General features: G+C 32.8%; 2 long non-coding RNA genes across 3 annotated transcripts; both read left to right on the top strand.

Moving 5' to 3' along the window:
• The first annotated feature begins 476 nt into the window (after positions 1-476).
• Positions 477-22,329, top strand: LOC103493696 (uncharacterized). Its single transcript, XR_007822571.1, has 8 exons — positions 477-681; positions 833-973; positions 1,171-1,287; positions 1,664-1,724; positions 1,855-1,941; positions 2,325-2,399; positions 2,479-9,943; positions 18,951-22,329. It is a non-coding gene; the product is annotated as an uncharacterized LOC103493696 (long non-coding RNA).
• Positions 10,172-14,568, top strand: LOC127150326 (uncharacterized). Of its 2 annotated transcripts, none has more exons than XR_007822572.1 (3): positions 10,172-11,374; positions 12,021-12,344; positions 14,277-14,568. It is a non-coding gene; the product is annotated as an uncharacterized LOC127150326 (long non-coding RNA). The 2 variants fall into 2 exon arrangements; XR_007822573.1 differs by having other exon boundaries at positions 12,021-12,664; positions 13,309-14,568.
• Positions 22,330-22,373: the final 44 nt, after the last annotated feature.

Raw genomic sequence — 22,373 nt, 5'->3', positions numbered from 1 at the left:
TATAACTCAAATAGATATTTAAAATGTGTTGATATTATATTTACAAACAATAAAATTAATTTTAGTCATAACTAAATATGATAGTGATAGTAAACTATTATTACTTTATTTACAAATTGTTTGTAAAAAAGATTGTATAATTAACATTCTATAATGTAAAATATATTTTCATTTGAAAAATTGAATTTATAGCTATTTTTGTTCCTGTTTAATATAATATGCATTTTAAAACATCAAATTCAAGTTTCCAACAATTTTTCTTTTATTTTTTAATTTACACAATTAATGTTTGAAAATAGATAATAAACTTAATTGATTTAAACTATATAAAAAAGAAAAACAAAATAAAAAGAGAACACTCTAACCGTTGACCGATACGTAGTGGGTTTGACTTTTCAAAATAGGAAAAATCACAAAACTTAAGGAACAAGAAACGTTATATACTACAACGGTCATATCTCGTCAAATCGCTTTGAGAGGCGAATGTTCCTTCTTGTTCGCAAACAAAAAATTCTCACCCTTCAAATCTCTGTGCATAAATCCTTTAGCGTGACGTTCGGCGATTGTTCTCGCGACGTTCGCTGCAGCTCGTTCGGTGTAGTGCCCTCTCGATACAATCCGATCGAAAAGCTCGTCTCCCTCACAAAGCTCCATAACCTGATGAACATTATCGTTATCCCCGTAAGTCGCTTTAAGCTTTACTATATTCGGATGTTCTGGCAATTTGACATTATAGCAACTTCTCGTCTCACATCCTCTATATCCACCGCAGTTCTCACCTTCCTCTTCGATATCGATTTACAAGCTAAAGCCTCTTTCGTCTTTCTATCAGTACACAGATACGTGATCCCGAACTCTCCACGGCCTAGTTCAAGCCCCAGTATATACTTGTCGCTGATTCGCGTCCGGTGACCGAGCGAAACCCTAAGTGGAGCCGGCGAGAAAATGCGGGGTCGGTTGAGAAGAAAAGCAGGTATTTCGAAAAAATTATGGTAATGATATCTAATTTTTGACACTTTCCATTCATAGATGTGATAAATAATAAAGTCGCACCTAACTCAAGATTTCTGTTTGGAACAAAATTCTTCGGCTATCTTAACTTGGTCGTCTAAACTCGCTACCATATTTTGGAAAAAATTTCAAACCTATTGATTATCGTTTTGTAAACAGGGTCATATGCCGCTTATATCTATCTCGGGGTTGCATCAGTTGCATTTGTTTATCTTCTTCTTAGCCGTATTTCATGTGGTATATAGTGCCATCACAACGATGCTTGGGAGGCTAAAGGTATGGGAATTTTTTGTATCCTCAATGTTAAGCTGTAAAGAGTGTTTTCCATGGTTGCAAAAATTCTTGGATTAAATATTAATTGTAAAGTTACCTCTATCATAGCTTCTCACTAATCCAAGTTTTGGCCGTTAACCATAATGGCTAATTAAGGAGAAAATTGATAATCTTTTTCACTATAAGTTTATTTTGATAAGAAATTTGTACTCAATCTTTCCGTTTAAGAAAAATTTTTAAAATGGGATTATTTGTGTATAAAAAATTTAAAACATCAACTACCGTAAGATGAGAATAGAAAGTTTTGATAATGTTGCCTCTGTAGTTGTTAAATCTACTCGTGTCTACGTTTATACATTACTTTCATTTCTGTGCACAGATTCAAGGTTGGAAGGCATGGGAGGAGGAGACCTCAACTCACAATTATGAGTTCTCAAATGGTATGCCACTCTATACTTTCCTTTGAAAAACTTTTTCTTTTAATAGCCTAACTTTTTCACGTTCTGCCCGAATATTCAAGTTTAATGATTTATTTCCTCTCTGGAACTAAACTATGAACTTGTTTTGCAGATAATGCACTGTCAGGCCTACTTACGAAACATCATTTGTGAAAGCCCACACGAGTTTTTGGCAAAACTTCCTGTCTTCTTTTATATTGTAAGTAAAGTTTCTCTCAAGCTAGGCAACTCTTATTTCCTTTGTTGTGATTTTTTTTCTCTGTGGAACCACTTGGTCGTAATCTGGAAACAATAATACTGTAAGACCACATTAAAACACTATTGTTCAATAAGGCAATGCTGGATTATTATGCATGTATTGAGGTGGAGTGTCGAAGTGGAGAGAATCAAAATCTTTTTATTTAAGACATTGCAAAGGAATATGGGCAATGTACAACCACACATCCCTCCTCTATCACTAGGACGAAAATAAGATTCTTTGGCCTTGATAAGAGATATGGATATCGTGGTTCAAACTTATGATACTTACAATTGATTTCCTATAGAGATTTGAAACATCTAAAATATGTTATTTCGTTTCAGGGATGCTTCTTCCGACAATTTTTCAAGTCCGTTGGTAAGGCTGACTACTTGGCATTATGTAATGGATTCATCGCGGTGAGTTTTCAATTCCCTACTACCTGCTGATCATAAACCACCTGTTTGTTCCTTTTATGACAGTGCTCTTTATCTTTAGGTTCACCTTGCTCCAGGAAGTAAATTTGACTTTCAAAAATATATCAAAAGATCTCTAGAAGATGACTTCAAAATAACTGCGGGAGTGAGGTAAAAAATTGATTTACTATACTCTACTCTTCCCAAATAGTACCATGTTTTCATGGGTGGATCATTTATTCCAAATGATCGAACCTTTAGTCATCCTGATTAAATAGACTTGAGAGAGGTTGAGCAAGGAATGAAATATCGTTAGTTGTAGGTGGTTAGGAATGGAGCATTGAACTCTAATTTAATATTGTCATCCTTTTAAGGGAAGCCAAAGCTATTATTTAGATGAAATTAAACAATACAAAGAGAATAAAAAATCAACACTCCAAAAGATGGTCCCTTATTAACCTATAAGGGGCCTAATATATCACAACGAGACAAAGGCTTCTCACACAGAGTTGTGATGTTATTAGCCTTTAAGCAGCCAAAATAAAGCAAAAAAAGATATAAAAAAGTAATTACAACAAGCTTTTAGAAACTTTCCATTCAAAGATGTGATAAATAACAAAGTTAAACCTAACTCAAGATCTCTACATCCCTCTAAACCCCATAAATTTATTTGATTGAAGAGGTATAGCCATTTTTTGTACTACAAAGTAAAAGTTCGGTTGGAGAGTTCAGAAAATGGACAACTTTAAGACATGATAAGAGAGTTTTATTTAAAGTTTGAGATAAGACTAAGTTCGAGATAAGACTACAACTTTTTGATTGAAGACACCCTGGTATTCTTTGAATAGAAGTGTAGATGATTGGATGTGAAGTAAATAAAATGGACTAGTAAACATACTTTTTCAGACTAGTAAATGACTTGTTAAAGGCGTTACAAGATAACAATAGAGATTATATGTATTCCATGATGAAGGGAGATAAGTTACCGGATAAGAGAATTTGGATTAAAGTATGTTATTGGACTTCAGCTTTTTTAATTGAAGAGGTCTAGCTGTTGTTTGGATTAAAAAGTAAAAGTTTGGTTGAAGAGCTCAAAAGATGGACAAATTAAAAGATACTTGGGATAAGAGTTTAAGGTTTTAAGATTAGACTTCCAACATTTGGATTGGGGGTTATTCATTCTTTGGATTACAAAGTAAAAATGTGGTTGAAGTGTTAAAAAACTAAACAAATTAAGAAATACATAGGATAAGAGAATTTTGGCTTAAAGTCAAAGATTGTACTACAACTTTTTGATGGAAGACACCAAGCCATTCTTTGGATGGAAGTGTATATTATAGGTTTCAGAGTTAGAAATGGACAAATAGAGGTACATCTAAGACTTATGAACAATTTGTTTAAGTGATTGACATTGAAACATAACGTTAGAGATTATAGATACCTTGGTGATGATAGATAAATAAGAGATATAATGTTAGAGGTCTAACGGTTCTCGGATTTAAAGGCATTAATTAGATTGTAGAGTTTTAGAAAATTGAAAAATTAAGAGATACAATAGATCAAATAATTTTGGTTTAAGATTGGAAATTAGACTTCGAACATTTTGATTTAAGGGGGCCTAGCCATTCTTTGGATTACAAAGTACTAAGTTGGTTGAACAGTTCATAAATTGGAAAAAAAAAAAAAAGAGAGATATGTAGGATTGCAATATTTTTGTTTAAAGTTTGAGATTGAACTACAACTTTTTTGCTTGAAGACAACGTGCCATTGTTTTGACGAAAGTGTAGATTGTTGGATATGGAGTTAGAAAATGCACAAATAAAGGTACATCTAAGACTTAGGGAGGATTTGTTCAAGTGTTTGGCATTGGAACATAATGTAACGTTGGAGATTATATATTGATAAGAGGAAAACACAAATTTATTGTTGATAGTTATGTATTCCATGACGAAGGAAAATAAGTAAAGATAAGATAATTTTGGATTAAAGTATGTCATTGGACTTCAATTTTTTGTTCGGAGAGGTCTAGTTCTATGGATTAAAAAGCTAAAATTCGATTGGAGAGTTTGAAAAATGAACAAAATTAAGAGACACCGAAGATGAGAGAAATTTGATTTAAGGTTGGGATTGGACTTCAAGATTTAGATTAAGGTTGGAGTTTGAAGAGTATAAAATTGGTTGAAGAGTTCGAAAAACGAACCAATTAAGCATCACTTAAGATAATTTGGTTTAAAGTTGGAGATTGGACTTCAATGTTTGAATTTAGGGGATGCAGCCTTATTTGGACTATACAAAGTACAAAATTTGTTGAAGAGTTCATAAATTGGAAAAATTAAGAGATACACAAGATTTGGTTTAAAGTATGAGATGAGACTATAACTTTTTGATGGACGACACCGAGTCATTCTTTGAACTAAAGTGTAGTATATAATTGGATGCAAAACTAAGGAAATTTACGAATAAAGGTCCTTAGAAGACTCATGCACAATATATTGAGAGGGGAGAAAGACAAATTTATTGTTGATAGTCATGTTTTCATGATGATGGAAGATAAGAAAGGATAAGAGAGATTTGGATTAAAGTATGTAATTTTATTTAGTTGAAGAGTTCAAAAAGATGACATATTACGAAATAGAAATGATAAAATAATTTTAGTTTAAGGATGGAGAATTTTGGTTAAAGGATAAAGGGAAATTGGTTGAAGGTTCTTGATTGGACTTCAACATTTGGATTTGATGGAGCCTGATCGTTCTTTGGGGTACAAAGAACAAAATTAGTTGTAAAGTTCATAAATTGAAAAAATTCAGAAAATTTGGGTTTAAGTTTGAGCTCATACTACAACTTTTCAAATGAAGGTAGTGTGCCATTGTTTGGATGAAAGTGTAGATTATTGATGCGAAGTTAAGAAAATATAGAAATAAAGGAACATCTAAGACTTAGGGAGGATTTGTTTAAGTGATTGACATTGAAATATCATGTTAGAGACTTGTATGTTGAAGAACGAAAAACACAAATTTGGTGTTGATAGGTATGCATTCCATGAGGGAGGAAAATAAGTAAAGATAAGAGAATTTTGGATTAAAGTATGTGATTGGACTTCAACTTTTTTATTAAGGTTGGATGTTGAAGAGTTCGAAAGATGAACAAATTAAGAGACAATAAAGATTAGAGAAATTTGATTTAAGGTTGGAGGTTGAAGAGAATAAAATTGGTTGAAGAGTAACTTAAGATAATTTGGTTGTTGGAGATTAGACTTCAATATTTAAATTGAAGGAAGCTAGCCATTATTTGGATTATGAAGTAAAAATTGGTTGAAAAGTTGATAAATTGGAAATAATTAAGAGTACAAGATTAGAGATTGGTTTAAAGCATGAGATGGGACTACAAGTTTTTTATGGAAGATACCAAGCCGTTCTTTGCATTAAATTGTAGATAATTGGAAAGCTAAGAAATGGAAGAGCAAAGGTACTTATAAGACTCATGGATGGTATGTTGAAAGAGGAAAAAGACAAATTAGTTGTTGATAATTATCTATTTCATGACGAAGATAAGAAGGATAAGAGAATTTTGGATTAAGGTATGTGTTTTTATTTTAGCTTTTTGATTGAAGTGGTTTAGCCGTTATTTGAATTAAAAAGCAATTATTTAGTTGAAGAGTTTAGAAAATTGACAAATTACAAGATACAAAGTATAAAATAATTTTGCTTAAAAGTTAAAGGAACTTTGGTTTAAGGTTGGTGAATGGACTTCAACATTTGGATTTAAGGGGCCTAGCCATTCTTTGGGATACAAAATACAAAATTGGTTGGAGAGTTCATAAATTGGTAAAATTAAGAGATTCATAAATTGTTAAAAGTCTGAGATTGGACTACAATTTTTTGAATGAAGGCAACATGTCATTGATTGGATGAAATTGTTGGGTGCAGAAACAAGAAAATAGACAAATAATAAGACTTGTGGAGGATTTCTCAAGTGATTGTCATTGAAACATAAAGTTAGAGATTATATATTAGAAAAAGGAAAACTCAAGTTTGTTGATAATTATGCTATGATGAAGGTAAACAAGTAAAGTGAATTTTGAATTAAAGCATGTGACTGGACTTCAACCTTTTTGTTAAAGAGGTCTTGTTGTTGATAATTATGCTATGATTAAGGTTGGAGGTTTAAGAGTATAAAATTGGTTGAAGAGTTCGAAAATGAACAAATTAAGCATCACTTAAGATAACTTGGTTTAAGGTTGGAGATTGAACTTAATGATTTGGATTGTAAGGACCTAAACATTATTTGGACTACAAATTACAATATTGATTGAAGAGTTCATAAATTGGAAAAAAATATTGATTGAAGAGAGAGATACCCAAGACTAGAGACGGTTGGTTTAAAGTTTGAGATTAGACTACAACTTTTTAAATGAAGGCATGTCACTGTTTGGATGAAGGTGTTGATTATTGGATGCAAAGTGAATAAAATGGACAAATAATAAGACTTATGGAGGATTTTTAAGTGATTGTGATTGGAACATAGTGTTAGAGATTATATTTTGAAAAAGGGAAAACACAAATTTGTTGGTAGTTATTTATTCCATGGTGAAGGCAAGTAAGTAAAGATAAGTGAATTTTGGATTAAAGAATGTGATTTGATTTCAACTTTTTGATTAAAGAGGTCCAATCAAACTATTGAAGATTAGAGAAATTTGATTGAGGTTGGAGATACTTCAAGATTTGGATTAAGGTTGGAGGTTGGAAAGTATAAAATTGGTTAAAGAGTTCGAAAAATGAACAAATTTAGGAGTCACTCAAGGTAATTTGGTTTAACGTTGGAGATTGGACTTCAACATTTTGGATTTAAGGGACCCAACCATTATTTGGATTATACCAAGTACAAAATTGGTTGAAGGGTTCAAATAGGAAAAATTAAGGGGCCGTTTGTGGGGAAGAGTGACTTATAATATAGTCTAGGTATTGTAATAGTCTGGAGATTATAATAGCCTGTGTTTCGAGTGCAGACTTGAGAGGAGTGGAGTAGGGCTATTTCAGCCCGACTCCACGTTTGAGGCATGGATTAAGCAAAAGGGGGTTAGTGTTATTTTTCTCCCTTTACTTTACGCTGAAATCCCTACCACATGTTGTTCCATTCTCTCGGTTGAGTGCATCTTGGGACAACTGAAAATTTTGTTTTTCTCAGGGTCATCTTGACTGAGATCGACCCGGAGATTCTTCTTAAAACTATAAAACTATTCGAAGGAAATTTATCACTCTCTCTTGGGGATATCTCAGGCCAACTTTGGCCCGAGATCATACTACATTAGCTTATGTTCTTTAGTTCAGGGTTATCTCGGGTCAACTTTGGCCCGATATCATACTACATTACCTTATCTTCTTTAGCTTGAGGCTTTGGCCCGAGATAGCCTCGAGCTAAAGAACATAAGCATAATGTAGTATGATCCCGGCCCAAAGTTGCCCTGAGCTAAAGAACATAAGCATTATGTAGTATGATCTCGGGCTAAGGTTGCCCAGAGATGTCCCTGAGAGAGATTGAGAAATTTCCTTCAAAGAGTTATTTAAATTTGGGAAGAGATCTCGAGGTCAATTTTGACCTGGAAAAACAAAATTAATGGTGGTCCCAAGATGCACTCAACTTTGAGAGTGGAATAGTGTGTGGCAGGGAGTAAATAACCTTAATTTCCCTTTTGCTTAATCCATACCCCAAACGTGGAGTAGGCTAAAATAACCCACTTCCCTCCCCTCCCCTCAAGTCTGCACCCCACACGCTCTAAGAGATACACAAGACTATAGATTGTTGGTTTAAAGTATGAGATGAGACTACAACTTTTTGATGGACGACACCAAGTCATTCTTTGAATTAAAATGTAGATAATTGGATGCAAAACTAGGAAAATGGAAGAATAAAGATCTTTAGAAGACTCATGGACGATATATTGAAAGGGGGAAAACACAAATTTATTGTTGATAGTCATGTATTCCATGATGAAGGAAGATAAGAAAGGATAAGAAAATTTTGGATTAAAGTATGTAATTTTATTTCAACTTTTTGATTGGGGAGGTCTAATCGTTCTTTGAATTAAAAAGCAATTATTTAGTTGAAGAGTTCATAAAAGTGACATATTACGAGATACAAAGGATATAATAAATTTGGTCTAAGGTTGGAGAATTTTGGTTAAAGGATTAAGGAAATTTGGTTGGAGGTTGGAAGATTGGACTTCTCCATTTGTACTTAATGGGGCCTAGCCATTCTTTGGTATATAAAGAACAAAAGTGGTTGGAGAGTTCATAAATTGGATAAATTAAGAGATGCTTAGGATTGGAGAATTTGGGTTGAAAGGTTTGAGATTGGATTACAACTTTTTGAATGAAGGCATCATGCCATTGTTTGGATGAAAGAGTTGATTATTATTGGATGTAGGGTCAAGAAAATGGACAAATAATAAGATTTGTGGAGGATTTGTCAAGTGATTGTCAATGAAATATGACTTTAAAGATTATATATTGAAAAAGGGAAAGCATAAATTTGTTGTCGATAGTTATGTATTCCATGATGAAGGCACATAAATGAAAATAAGTAAATTTTGGATTAAAGTATGTGATTGGACTTGAACATTTTGATTGAAAAGCTAAAGTTTGGTTGGAGAGCATAAAAAATGGACAAATAAAAAGATGCTTAGGATAAGCGTTTAAGGTTTGAGATTGGACATCCAACATTTGGATTGAAGATGCTTGGCCATTCTTCTAATTACAAAGTAAAAATGTGGTTGAAGAATTCATAAACCGGACAAATTAAGAGATACATTAGATAAGAGAATTTTGGTTTAAAGTGTAAGATTGGACTACAACTTTTGGATGGAAAACACCAAGTGATTCTTTGGGTGAAAGTGCAGATTATTGGATGCGGAGTTAGGAAAATGGACAAATAGAGGTACCTCTAGGACATATGGATGATTTGTTCAAGTGATTGATATTGAAACATAACGTTTGAGATTATATATACCTTGGTGATGAAAGATGAGTAATTTTGTTTAAGTATGAGATTGGACTACAACTTTTTGATGGAAGACACCAAATCGTTCTCTGGATGAAAAAGTAGACAATTGCACGAAAAGTTAATAAAAAAAGGATAAATAGAGGGTACTTCTAAGATTCACGAACGGTTTGTTCAAGTGATTGGCATTGGAAAGTAAAGTTGGAGATTATCTATACCATGATGACGATGAATAATAAAGGATGGGAGACTTTTATGTTAAATTATGTGATTGGACTTTTAATTTTTGATTGAAGAAGTTTGGCATTCTTTGAATTACAAAGTAAAAGTTTGGTTGAGTTCATGAAATAGGCAATTAAAAGATATAGGATAAGAGAATTTGGTTTAAAGTTTAAGATTGGGTTATAACTTTGTGATAGTTGACACATTGTCATTCTTTGGATGAAGTGTAGATAATTGAATGCTAAATAAATAAAATGGACAAATAAAGTTACTTCTTAGACATGTGGACGATTTGTTATAGTGATTGATGTTGGAAGATAAAGTTAGAGGTTATAATGAAGGCAAAAAGAGTAATGATTAAGAGAATTTTGGTGTTGATAATTACGTATTCCATAATGAAGGCAAAAAGAGTAATGATTAAGAGAATTTTGGATTAAAGTATGTGATTGAACTTCAACTTTTTATTCAAGAGGTCTAGCTGTTGTAAAGGCTAAAGTTCAATTGAAGAGTTTGAAAAATGGACGACTTAAAAGATATTGAAGATAAGAGAATTTTGGTTTAAGGTTGGAGATGGATTTCAACGTTTGGATTGAAGAGTCCTAGCCACTCTTTGGATTACAAAGTACAAAATTGGTTAAAGAGTTAATAAATTGGAAAAATTAAGATATACATAAGATTAGAGATGGTTTAAAGTATGAGATGAGACTACAACTTTTTGATTGACGACACCAAACCGTTCCTTGGATTGAAGTGTAGATGATTGGATGTAAAGCTAGGAAAACGGACGAATAAAGGTCTTTAGAAGACTCATGGACGATATATTGAAAGGGAAAAAACACAAATTTGTTATTGATAGTCATGTATCCCGTGATGAAGGAAGATAAGAAACGATAAGAGAATTTTGGATTAGAGTATGATAAAGTTACTTCTTAGACATGTGGGCGATTTGTTATAGTGATTTACGTTGGAAGATAAAGTTAGAGGTTATATGTTGTAAATGGGAGAACAAAAATTTGGTGTTGATAATGACGTATTCCATGATAAAGGCAAAAGAGTAATGATTAAGAGAATTTTGGATTAAAGTATGTGATTGGACTTCAACTTTTAATTCAAGAGGTCTAGCCGTTGTAAAGGCTAAAGTTCAATTGGAGAGTTTGAAAAATGGACGACTTAAACGATATTGAAGATAAGAGAATTTTGGTTTAAGGTTGGAGATGGACTTCAACGTTTGGATTGAAGAGTCCTAGCCACTCTTTGGATTTCAAAGTACAAAATTGGTTGAAGAGTTCATAAATTGGAAAAATTAAGTGATACATAAGATTAGAGGTGGTTTTAAATATGAGATGAGACCACAACTTTTTGATTGACGACACCAAGCCGTTCTTTGGATTGAAGTGTAGATAATTGGATGTAAAGCTAAGGAAACGGACGAATAAAGGTCTTTAGAAGACTCATGGACGATATATTAGAAGGGAGAAAACACAAATTTGTTATTAATAGTCATGTATCTCATGACGAAGGAAGATAAGAAACGATAAGAGACTTTTGGATTAAAGTATGATAAAGTTACTTCTTAGACATGTGGGCGATTTGTTATAGTGATTGATGTTGGAAGATAAAGTTAGAGTAGATATGTTGTAAATGGGAGAACAAAAATTTGGTGTTGATAATGACGTATTCCATGATGAAGGCAAAAGAGTAATGATTAAGAGAATTTTGGATTAAAGTATGTGATTGAACTTCAACTTTTGATTCAAGAGGTGTAGCCGTTGAAAAGGCTAAAGTTCAATTGAAGAGTTTGAAAAATGGACGACTTAAAAGATATTGAAGATAAGAGAATTTTGGTTTAAGGTTGGAGATGGATTTCAACGTTTGGATTGAAGAGTCCTAGCCACTCTTTGGATTTTAAAGTACAAAATTGGTTGAAGTGTTCATAAATTGGAAAAATTAAGAGATACATAAGATTAGAGATGGTTTTAAGTATGAAAGATGAGACTATAACTTTTTGATTGACGACAACAAGCCATTCTTTGGATTGAAGTGTAGATAATTGGATGTAAAGCTAAGGAAACGGACGAATAAAGATTTTCAGATAACTCATGGACGATATATTGGAAGGGAGAAAACACAAATTTGTTATTGATAGTCATGTATCCCATGATGAAGGAAGATAAGAAATGATAACAGAATTTTGGATTAAAGTATGATAAAGTTACTTCTTAGACATGTGGGCGATTTGTTATAGTGATTTACGTTGGAAGATAAAGTTAGAGATTATATGTTGTAAATGGGAGAACAAAAATTTTGTGTTGATAATGACATATTCCATGATGAACGCAAAAGAGTAATGATTAAGAGAATTTTGGATTAAAGTATGTAAATTAACTTCAACTTTTGATTCAAGAGGTCTAACCGTTGTAAAGGCTAAAGTTAAATTGGAGAGTTTGAAAAATGGATAATTTAAAAGATATTGAAGATAAGAGAATTTTGGTTTAAGGTTGGAGATGGACTTCAACGTTTGGATTGAAGAGTCGTAGCCACTCTTTGGATTTCAAAGTACAAAATTGGTTGAAGTGTTCATAAATTGGAAAAATTAAGAGATACATAAGATTAGAGATGGTTTTAAGTATGAAAGATGAGACTATAACTTTTTGATTGACGACAACAAGCGATTCTTTGGATTGAAGTGTAGATAATTGGATGTAAAGCTAAGGAAACGGACGAATAAAGGTTTTCAGAAGACTCATGGACGATATATTGGAAGGGAGAAAACACAAATTTGTTATTGATAGTCATGTATCCCATGATGAAGGAAGATAAGAAATGATAAGAGAATTTTGGATTAAAGTATCAAAGTTACTTCTTAGACATGTGGGCGATTTGTTATAGTGATTGATGTTGGAAGATAAAGTTAGAGATTATATGTTGTAAATGGGAGAACAAAAATTTTGTGTTGATAATGACATATTCCATGATGAACGCAAAAGAGTAATGATTAAGAGAATTTTGGATTAAAGTATGTGAATTAACTTCAACTTTTGATTCAAGAAGTCTAGCCGTTGTAAAGGCTAAAGTTCAATTGGAGAGTTTGAAAAATGGACGACTTAAAAGATATTGAAGATAAGAAAATTTTGGTTTAAGGTTGGAGATGGACTTCAACGTTTGGATTGAAGAGTCCTAGCCACTCTTTGGATTTCAAAGTACAAAATTGGTTAAAAAGTTCATAAATTGGAAAAATTAAGTGATACATAAGATTAGAGGTGATTTTAAGTATGAGATGAGACCACAACTTTTTGATTGACGACACCAAGCCGTTCTTTGGATTGTAGTGTAGATAATTGGATGTAAAGCTAAGGAAACGGACGAATAAAGGTCTTTAGAAGACTCATGGACGATATATTAGAAGGGAGAAAACACAAATTTGTTATTAATAGTCATGTATCCCATGACGAAGGAAGATAAGAAACGATAAGAGAATTTTGGATTAAAGTATGATAAAGTTACTTCTTAGACATGTGGGCGATTTGTTATAGTGATTGATGTTGAAAGTTAAAGTTAGAGTATATATGTTGTAAATGGGAGAACAAAAATTTGGTGTTGATAATGAAGTATTCCATGATGAAGGCAAAAGAGTAATGATTAAGAGAATTTTGGATTAAAGTATGTGATTGAACTTCAACTTTTGATTCAAGAGGTCTAACCGTTGTAAAGGCTAAAGTTAAATTGGAGAGTTTGAAAAATGGATAATTTAAAAGATATTGAAGATAAGAGAATTTTGGTTTAAGGTTGGAGATGGACTTCAACGTTTGGATTGAAGAGTCGTAGCCACCCTTTGGATTTCAAAGTACAAAATTGGTTGAAGTGTTCATAAATTGGAAAAATTAAGAGATACATAAGATTAGAGATGGTTTTAAGTATGAAAGATGAGACTATAACTTTTTGATTGACGACAACAAGCGATTCTTTGGATTGAAGTGTAGATAATTGGATGTAAAGCTAAGGAAACGGACGAATAAAGATTTTCAGAATACTCATGGACGATATATTGGAAGGGAGAAAACACAAATTTGTTATTGATAGTCATGTATCCCATGATGAAGGAAGATAAGAAATGATAAGAGAATTTTGGATTAAAGTATGATAAAGTTACTTCTTAGACATGTGGGCGATTTGTTATAGTGAATGATGTTGAAAGATAAAGTTAGAGATTATATGTTGTAAATGGGAGAACAAAAATTTTGTGTTGATAATGACATATTCCATGATGAACGCAAAAGAGTAATGATTAAGAGAATTTTGGATTAAAGTATGTGAATTAACTTCAACTTTTGATTCAAGAAGTCTAGCCGTTGTAAAGGCTAAAGTTCAGTTGGAGAGTTTGAAAAATGGACGACTTAAAAGATATTGAAGATAAGAGAATTTTGGTTTAAGGTTGGAGATGGACTTCAACGTTTGGATTGAAGAGTCCTAGCCACTCTTTTGATTTCAAAGTACAAAATTGGTTGAAGAGTTCATAAATTGGAAAAATTAAGTGATACATAAGATTAGAGGTGGTTTTAAGTATGAGATGAGACCACAACTTTTTGATTGACGACACCAAGCCGTTCTTTGGATTGAAGTGTAGATAATTGGATGTAAAGCTAAGGAAACGGACGAATAAAGATTTTCAGAAGACTCATGGACGATATATTGGAAGGGAGAAAACACAAATTTGTTATTGATAGTCATGTATCCCATGATGAAGGAAGATAAGAAACGATAAGAGAATTTTGGGTTAAAGTATGATAAAGTTACTTCTAAGACATGTGGACGATTTGTTATAGTGATTTATATTGAAAATAAAGTTAGAGGTTATATGTTGTAAATGGGAGAACAAAAATTTGGTGATGAAGGCAAAAGAGTAATGATTAAGAGAATTGTGCATTAAAGTATGTAATTGAACTTCAACTTTTGATTCAAGAGGTGTAGCCGTTGAAAAGGCTAAAGTTCAATTGAAGAGTTTGAAAAATGGACGACTTAAAAGATATTGAAGATAAGAGAATTTTGGTTTAAGGTTGGAGATGGATTTCAACGTTTGGATTGAAGAGTCCTAGCCACTCTTTGGATTTCAAAGTACAAAATTGGTTGAAGTGTTTATAAATTGGAAAAATTAAGAGATACATAAGATTAGAGATGGTTTTAAGTATGAAAGATGAGACTATAACTTTTTGATTGATGACAACAAGCCATTCTTTGGATTGAAGTGTAGATAATTGGATGTAAAGCTAAGGAAACGGACGAATAAAGATTTTAAGAAGACTCATGGACGATATATTGGAAGGGAGAAAACACAAATTTGTTATTGATAGTCATGTATCCCATGATGAAGGAAGATAAGAAATGATAAGAGAATTTTGGATTAAAGTATCAAAGTTACTTCTTAGACATGTGGGCGATTTGTTATAGTGATTGATGTTGGAAGATAAAGTTAGAGATTATATGTTGTAAATGGGAGAACAAAAATTTTGTGTTGATAATGACATATTCCATGATGAACGCAAAAGAGTAATGATTAAGAGAATTTTGGATTAAAGTATGTGAATTAACTTCAACTTTTGATTCAAGAAGTCTAGCCGTTGTAAAGGCTAAAGTTCAATTGGAGAGTTTGAAAAATGGACGACTTAAAAGATATTGAAGATAAGAGAATTTTGGTTTAAGGTTGGAGATGGACTTCAACGTTTGGATTGAAGAGTCCTAGCCACTCTTTGGATTTCAAAGTACAAAATTGGTTGAAGAGTTCATAAATTGGAAAAATTAAGTGATACATAAGATTAGAGGTGGTTTTAAGTATGAGATGAGACCACAACTTTTTGATTGACGACACCAAGCCGTTCTTTGGATTGAAGTGTAGATAATTGGATGTAAAGCTAAGGAAACGGACGAATAAAGGTCTTTAGAAGACTCATGGACGATATATTAGAAGGGAGAAAACACAAATTTGTTATTAATAGTCATGTATCCCACGACGAAGGAAGATAAGAAACGATAAGAGAATTTTGGATTAAAGTATGATAAAGTTACTTCTTAGACATGTGGGCGTTTTGTTATAGTGATTGATGTTGGAAGATAAAGTTAGAGTATATATGTTGTAAATAGGAGAACAAAAATTTGGTGTTGATAATGACGTATTCCATGATGAAGGCAAAAGAGTAATAATTAAGAGAATTTTGGATTAAAGTATGTGATTGAACTTCAACTTTTGATTCAAGAGGTCTAACCGTTGTAAAGGCTAAAGTTAAAGTAGAGAGTTTGAAAAATGGATAATTTAAAAGATATTGAAGATAAGAGAATTTTGGTTTAAGGTTGGAGATGGACTTCAACGTTTGGATTGAAGAGTCCTAGCCACTCTTTGGATTTCAAAGTACAAAATTGGTTGAAGTGTTCATAAATTGGAAAAATTAAGAGATACATAAGATTAGAGATGGTTTTAAGTATGAGAGATGAGACTATAACTTTTTGATTGACGACAACAAGCCATTCTTTGGATTGAAGTGTAGATAATTGGATGTAAAGCTAAGGAAACGGACGAATAAAGGTTTTCAGAAGACTCATGGACGATATATTGGAAGGGAGAAAACACAAATTTGTTATTGATAGTCATGTATCCCATGATGAAGGAAGATAAGAAACGATAAGAGAATTTTGGATTAAAGTATGATAAAGTTACTTCTTATACATGTGAACGATTTGTTATAGTGATTGATGTTGGAAGATAAAGTTAGAGGTTATATGTTGTGAATGGGAGAACAAAAATTTGGTGTTGATAATTAAGTATTCCACGATGAAGGCAAAAGAGTAATCATTAAGAGAATTTTGGATAAAGTATGTGATTGAACTTCAATTTTTGATTCAAGAGGTCTAGCCTTTGCAAAGGCTAAAGTTAAATCGGAGAGTTTGAAAAATGGACGACTTAAAAGATATTGAAGATAAGAGAATTTTGGTTTAAGGTTGGAGATAGACTTCCACGTTTGGATTGAAGAGTCCTAGCCACTCTTTGAATTACAAAGTACAAAATTGGTTGAAGAGTTAATAAATTGGAGAAATTAAGAGATACATAAGCTTAGAGATGGTTTAAAGTATGAGGTGAGACTACAACTTTTTGATTGACGACACCAAGCCATTTTTTGGATTGAAGTGTAGATGATTGGATGTAAAGCTAGGAAAACGATTGAATAAATGTCTTTAGAAGACTCATGGACGATATATTTAAAGGGAAAAAACACAAATTTGTTATTGATTGTCATGTATCCCGTGATGAAGGAAGATAAGAAACGATAAGAGAATTTTGGATTAAAGTATGATAAAGTTACTTCTAAGACATGTGGACGATTTGTTATAGTGATTTATATTGAAAATAAAGTTAGAGTTTATATGTTGTAAATGGGAGAACAAAAATTTGGTGTTCATAATTACGTATTCCATGATGAAGGCAAAAGAGTAATGATTAAGAGAATTTTGGATTAAAGTATGTGAATTAACTTCAACTTTTGATTCAAGAAGTCTAGCCGTTGTAAAGGCTAAAGTTCAATTGGAGAGTTTAAAAAATGGACGACTTAAAAGATATTGAAGATAAAAGAATTTTGGTTTAAGGTTGGAGATGGACTTCCACGTTTGGATTGAAGAGTCCTAGCCACTCTTTGGATTACAAAGTACAAAATTGGTTGAAGAGTTAATAAATTGGAGAAATTAAGAGATACATAAGCTTAGAGATGGTTTAAAGTATGAGGTGAGACTACAACTTTTTGATTGACGACACCAAGCCATTCTTTGGATTGAAGTGTAGATGATTGGATGTAAAGCTAGGAAAAGGATTGAATAAATGTCTTTAGAAGACTCATGGACGATATATTTAAAGGGAAAAAACACAAATTTGTTATTGATTGTCATGTATCCCGTGATGAAGGAAGATAAGAAACGATAAGAGAATTTTGGGTTAAAGTATGATAAAGTTACTTCTAAGACATGTGGACGATTTGTTATAGTGATTTATATTGAAAATAAAGTTAGAGGTTATATGTTGTAAATGAGAGAACAAAAATTTGGTGTTGATAATTACGTATTCCATGATGAAGGCAAAAGAGTAATAATTAAGAGAATTGTGCATTAAAGTATGTGATTGAACTTCAACTTTTGATTCAAGAGGTGTAGCCGTTGAAAAGGCTAAAGTTCAATTGAAGAGTTTGAAAAATGGACGACTTAGAAGATATTGAAGATAAGAGAATTTTGGTTTAAGGTTGGAGATGGATTTCAACGTTTGGATTGAAGAGTCCTAGCCACTCTTTGGATTTCAAAGTACAAAATTGGTTGAAGAGTTAATAAATTGGAAAAGTTAAGAGATACATAAGATTAGAGATGGTTTAAAGTATGAGATGAGACTACAACTTTTTGATTGGCGACACCAAGCCGTTCTTTGGATTGAAGTGTAGATGATTGGATGTAAAGCTAGGAAAACGGACGAATAAATGTCTTTAGAAGACTCATGGACGATATATTGAAAGGGAAAAAACACAAATTTGTTATTGATAGTCATGTATCCCGTGATGAAGGAAGATAAGAAGCGATAAGAGAATTTTGGATTAAAGTATGATAAAGTTACTTCTTAGACATGTGGACGATTTGTTGTAGTGATTGATGTTGGAAGATAAAATTAGAGGTTATATGTTGTAAATGGGAGAACAAAAATTTGGTGTTCATAATTACGTATTCCATGATGAAGGCAAAAGAGTAATGATTAAGAGAATTTTGGATTAAAGTATGTGATTGAACTTCAACTTTTAATTCAAGAGGTCTAGCCGTTGTAAAGGCTAAAGTTCAAGTGAAGAGTTTGAGAAATGGACGACTTAAAAGATATTGAAGATAAGAGAATTTTGGTTTAAGGTTGGAGATAGACTTCAACGTTTGGATTGAAGAGTCCTAGCCACTCTTTGGATTTCAAAGTACAAAATTTGTTGAAGCGTTAATAAATTGGAAAAATTAAGGGATACATAAGATAAGAGGTTATTTAAAGTATGAGATAAGACTACAACGTCTTGATTGACGACACCAAGCCGTTCTTTGGATTGAAGTGTAGATGATTGGATGTAAAGCTAGGAAAACGGACGAATAAAGGTCCTTAGAAGACTCATGGACGATATATTGAAAGGGTAAAAACCCAAATTTGTTATTGATAGTCACGTATCCCGTGATGAAGGAAGATAAGAAACGATAAGAGAATTTTGGATTAAAGTATGATAAAGTTACTTCTTAAACATGTGGACGATTTGTTATAGTGATTGATGTTGGAAGATAAAGCTAGAGGTTATATGTTGTAAATGGGAGAACAAAAATTTGGTGTTGATAATTACGTATTCCATGATGAAGGCAAAAGAGTAATGATTAAGAGAATTTTGGATTAAAGTATGTGATTGAACCTCAACTTTTGATTCAAGAGGTCTAGCCGTTGCAAAGGCTAAAGTTCATAGAAGCGTTTGAAAAATGGACGACTTAAAAGATATTGAAGATAAGAGATGGATTTCAACGTTTGGATTGAAGAGTCCTAGCCACTCTTTGGATTTCAAAGTACAAAATTGGTTGAAGAGTTAATAAATTGGAAAAATTAAGAGATACATAAGATTAGAGATGGTTTAAAGTATGAGATGAGACTACAACTTTTTGATTGGCGACACCAAGCCGTTCTTTGGATTGAAGTGTAGATGATTGGATGTAAAGCTAGGAAAACGGACGAATAAATGTCTTTAGAAGACTCATGGACGATATATTGAAAGGGAAAAAACACAAATTTGTTATTGATAGTCATGTATCCCGTGATGAAGGAAGATAAGAAACGATAAGAGAATTTTGGATTAAAGTATGATAAAGTTACTTCTTAGGCATGTGGACGATTTGTTATAGTTATTGATGTTGGAAGATAAAGTTAGAGATTATATGTTGTAAATGGGAGAACAAAAATTTTGTGTTGATAATGACGTATTCCATGATGAAGGCAAAAGAGTAATGATTAAGAGAATTTTGGATTAAAGTATGTGATTGAACTTCAACTTTTGATTCAAGAGGTCTAGCCTTTGTAAAGGCTAAAGTTAAATTGGAGAGTTTTAAAAATGGACAACTTAAAAGATATTGAAGATATGAGAGTTTTGGTTTAAGGTTGGAGATGGACTTCAACGTTTGGATTGAAGAGTCCTAGCCACTCTTTGGATTTCAAAGTACAAAATTGGTTGCAATGTTCATAAATTGGAAAAATTATGAGATACATAAGATTAGAGATGGTTTTAAGTATGAGATGAGACTACAATTTTTTGATTGACGATAACAAGCCATTCTTTGGATTTGAAGTGTAGATAATTGGATGTAAAGCTAAGGAAACGGACGAATAAATGTCTTTAGAAGACTCATTGACGATATATTGGAAGGGAGAAAACACAAATTTGTTATTGATAGTCATGTATCCCATGATGAAGGAAGATAAGAAACGATAAGAGAATTTTGGATTAAAGTATGATAAAGTTACTTCTTAGACATGTTGACGATTTGTTATAGTGATTGATGTTGGAAGATAAAGTTAGAGATTATATGTTGTAAATGGGAGAACAAAAATTTTGTGTTGATAATGACGTATTCCATGATGAAGGCAAAAGTGTAATGATTAAGAGAATTTTGGATTAAAGTATGTGATTGAACTTCAACTTTTGATTCAAGAGGTCTAGTCGTTGTAAAGGCTAAAGTTCAATTTGAGAGTTTGAAAAATGGACGACTTAAACGATATTGAAGATAAGAGAATTTTGGTGTAAGGTTGGAGATGGACTTCAACGTTTGGATTGAAGAGTTCTAGCCACTCTTTGGATTTCAAAATACACAATTATTTGAAGAGTTCATAAATTGGAAAAATTAAGAGATATATAAGATTAGAGATGAGACTACAACTTTTTGATTGACAACACCAAACCGTTCTTTGGATTGAAGTGTAGATAATTGGATGGAAAAGTAAGAAAAATGATGAATATAGGTCTTTAGAAGGCTCATGGACGATATATTGAAACGGTAAAAAGTCTAATTTGTTGTTGAATGTCAATTGTGAAGGAAGATAAGAAAGGATAAAGATAATTTGGATTAAAGTGCAATTTTATTTGAAATTTTTGATTGAGGAGGTCTAGTCGTTATTTGAATTAAAAAACAATTAATTTAGTTGAAGAGTTCAGAAAAGTGTCATATTACGTTATACAAATGATAAAATAATTTTAGTTTAAGGATGGAGAATTTTGGTTAGGATAAAGGAAATTTGGTTTGAGGTTCCAGATTAGACTTCGACATTTGGATTTAATGGGCCTAGCCATTCTTTGGGATGCAAAGAACAAAATTCGCAAAGAACAAAATTGGTTGGAGAGTTCATAAATTGGAAAAATTAAGAAATGCATAGGATCAGAGAATTTGGGTTTAAAGTATGAGATTGGACTACAACTTTTTGAATGAAGGCAACATGCCATTGTTTGGAGGGAGAATAATATAGGTCATAATAAACCCTAACAAAAAACAAAAAAGGAAATAAAGAAATAAAGCTAAGGTACAATAAATTACACAAATACACTTGGAGCTAGCCCTTAATTTCCAGCACTCCCCCTCAAGTTGGAACTAAGGGTACGTTGACAAGGTACAGGTCGGTTACCAGCTTGGAAGTCTTAATATTAATAGGGTGAGATGGTGCCTCGTCTCGGTTTCTGTCTTGTGCATGGAGAAAGAAGATAACTCAAGAACCCTCATTTTGACCTCTGGCTTCTGCTGATTGTCTTATAATTAATAAGTAGATAATCAAACTCTTCTTCTCTGATATTGAATTGAGGATGAAGGACCAATAATATGCTTCATACAAGGGTTCATTCCTTCTTTCCGCACACAAAAAGAGATATGACCTAGGGTACTGTGACAGAAAAGCTCCAAAGCACTCTGATTGAAGAAGAAGATAGGAAAAGGTGGGAGATCTTTTCATAAAGACTTCGTGGACAAGGAAAGGGAATCAGCTCCAGGAGGCAAAAGAATGTCCCAGTAAAGTAAGGCCATTGAAGCTCGCCTTAGGCCTTTCTTTCTCATAGCTCATGAAAGAGCATACCGATCAAGGGATTGAGCGGATAGAATCATACCTCTCAATTTTCATTTATTCTATTTCTTTTATTACCTAGCTTTCCGACACAGAAAGAAGAAGGGATTTCTCATCCTCTCCCTTACTTAGACCCCAAAAAGTGGGAAATTATGTGAGAGAGGAGACACAGGTTTTCTTCCTTTGTAAACAAAATTCAGTTCCTTTGCGAGCATATTACTTGGAATTCCCTGGCTTAGAGACAAGGACTTTGGTCTCAAAAGACCTTGGAGCTCATCTTTGGGGTGTGAACCCCAGTTACTCTTCCCTTTCCAACCTCTGACGGACGGACGGATTCTTCTTTCTCTTCTCTTTGGGATAGCATGGCTGCTTAGTTTCTTTGTCCCACTCTGAACCTCGTTCAGAAAACCTATCTTGCACTTTTCTATCTTTTCGATTTCGTAAACTTACTTCTTATCGATTAGATCTCGCCTTTCGCTTCCCTTCGCGCTTTCATTCACTCCGCTCCTTTCTGATAACCTGCTAAGGAAATGAGAGGATATGAATTGAATATAATCAGAAAAAGAAAAGATCATTAAAAGAAGCAAAAGCACGGGTCGAATTGGGGGAATCAATGGGGGGGGGGGGGGGGG

This window comes from Cucumis melo, chromosome 7 (assembly GCF_025177605.1).
Source record: "Cucumis melo cultivar AY chromosome 7, USDA_Cmelo_AY_1.0, whole genome shotgun sequence".
In the NCBI taxonomy this organism is placed as follows: Eukaryota; Viridiplantae; Streptophyta; class Magnoliopsida; order Cucurbitales; family Cucurbitaceae; genus Cucumis; species Cucumis melo.
The sequence above is the reverse complement of the archived record's forward strand: the minus strand, read 5'-3'. Positions and strand labels throughout refer to the sequence as shown.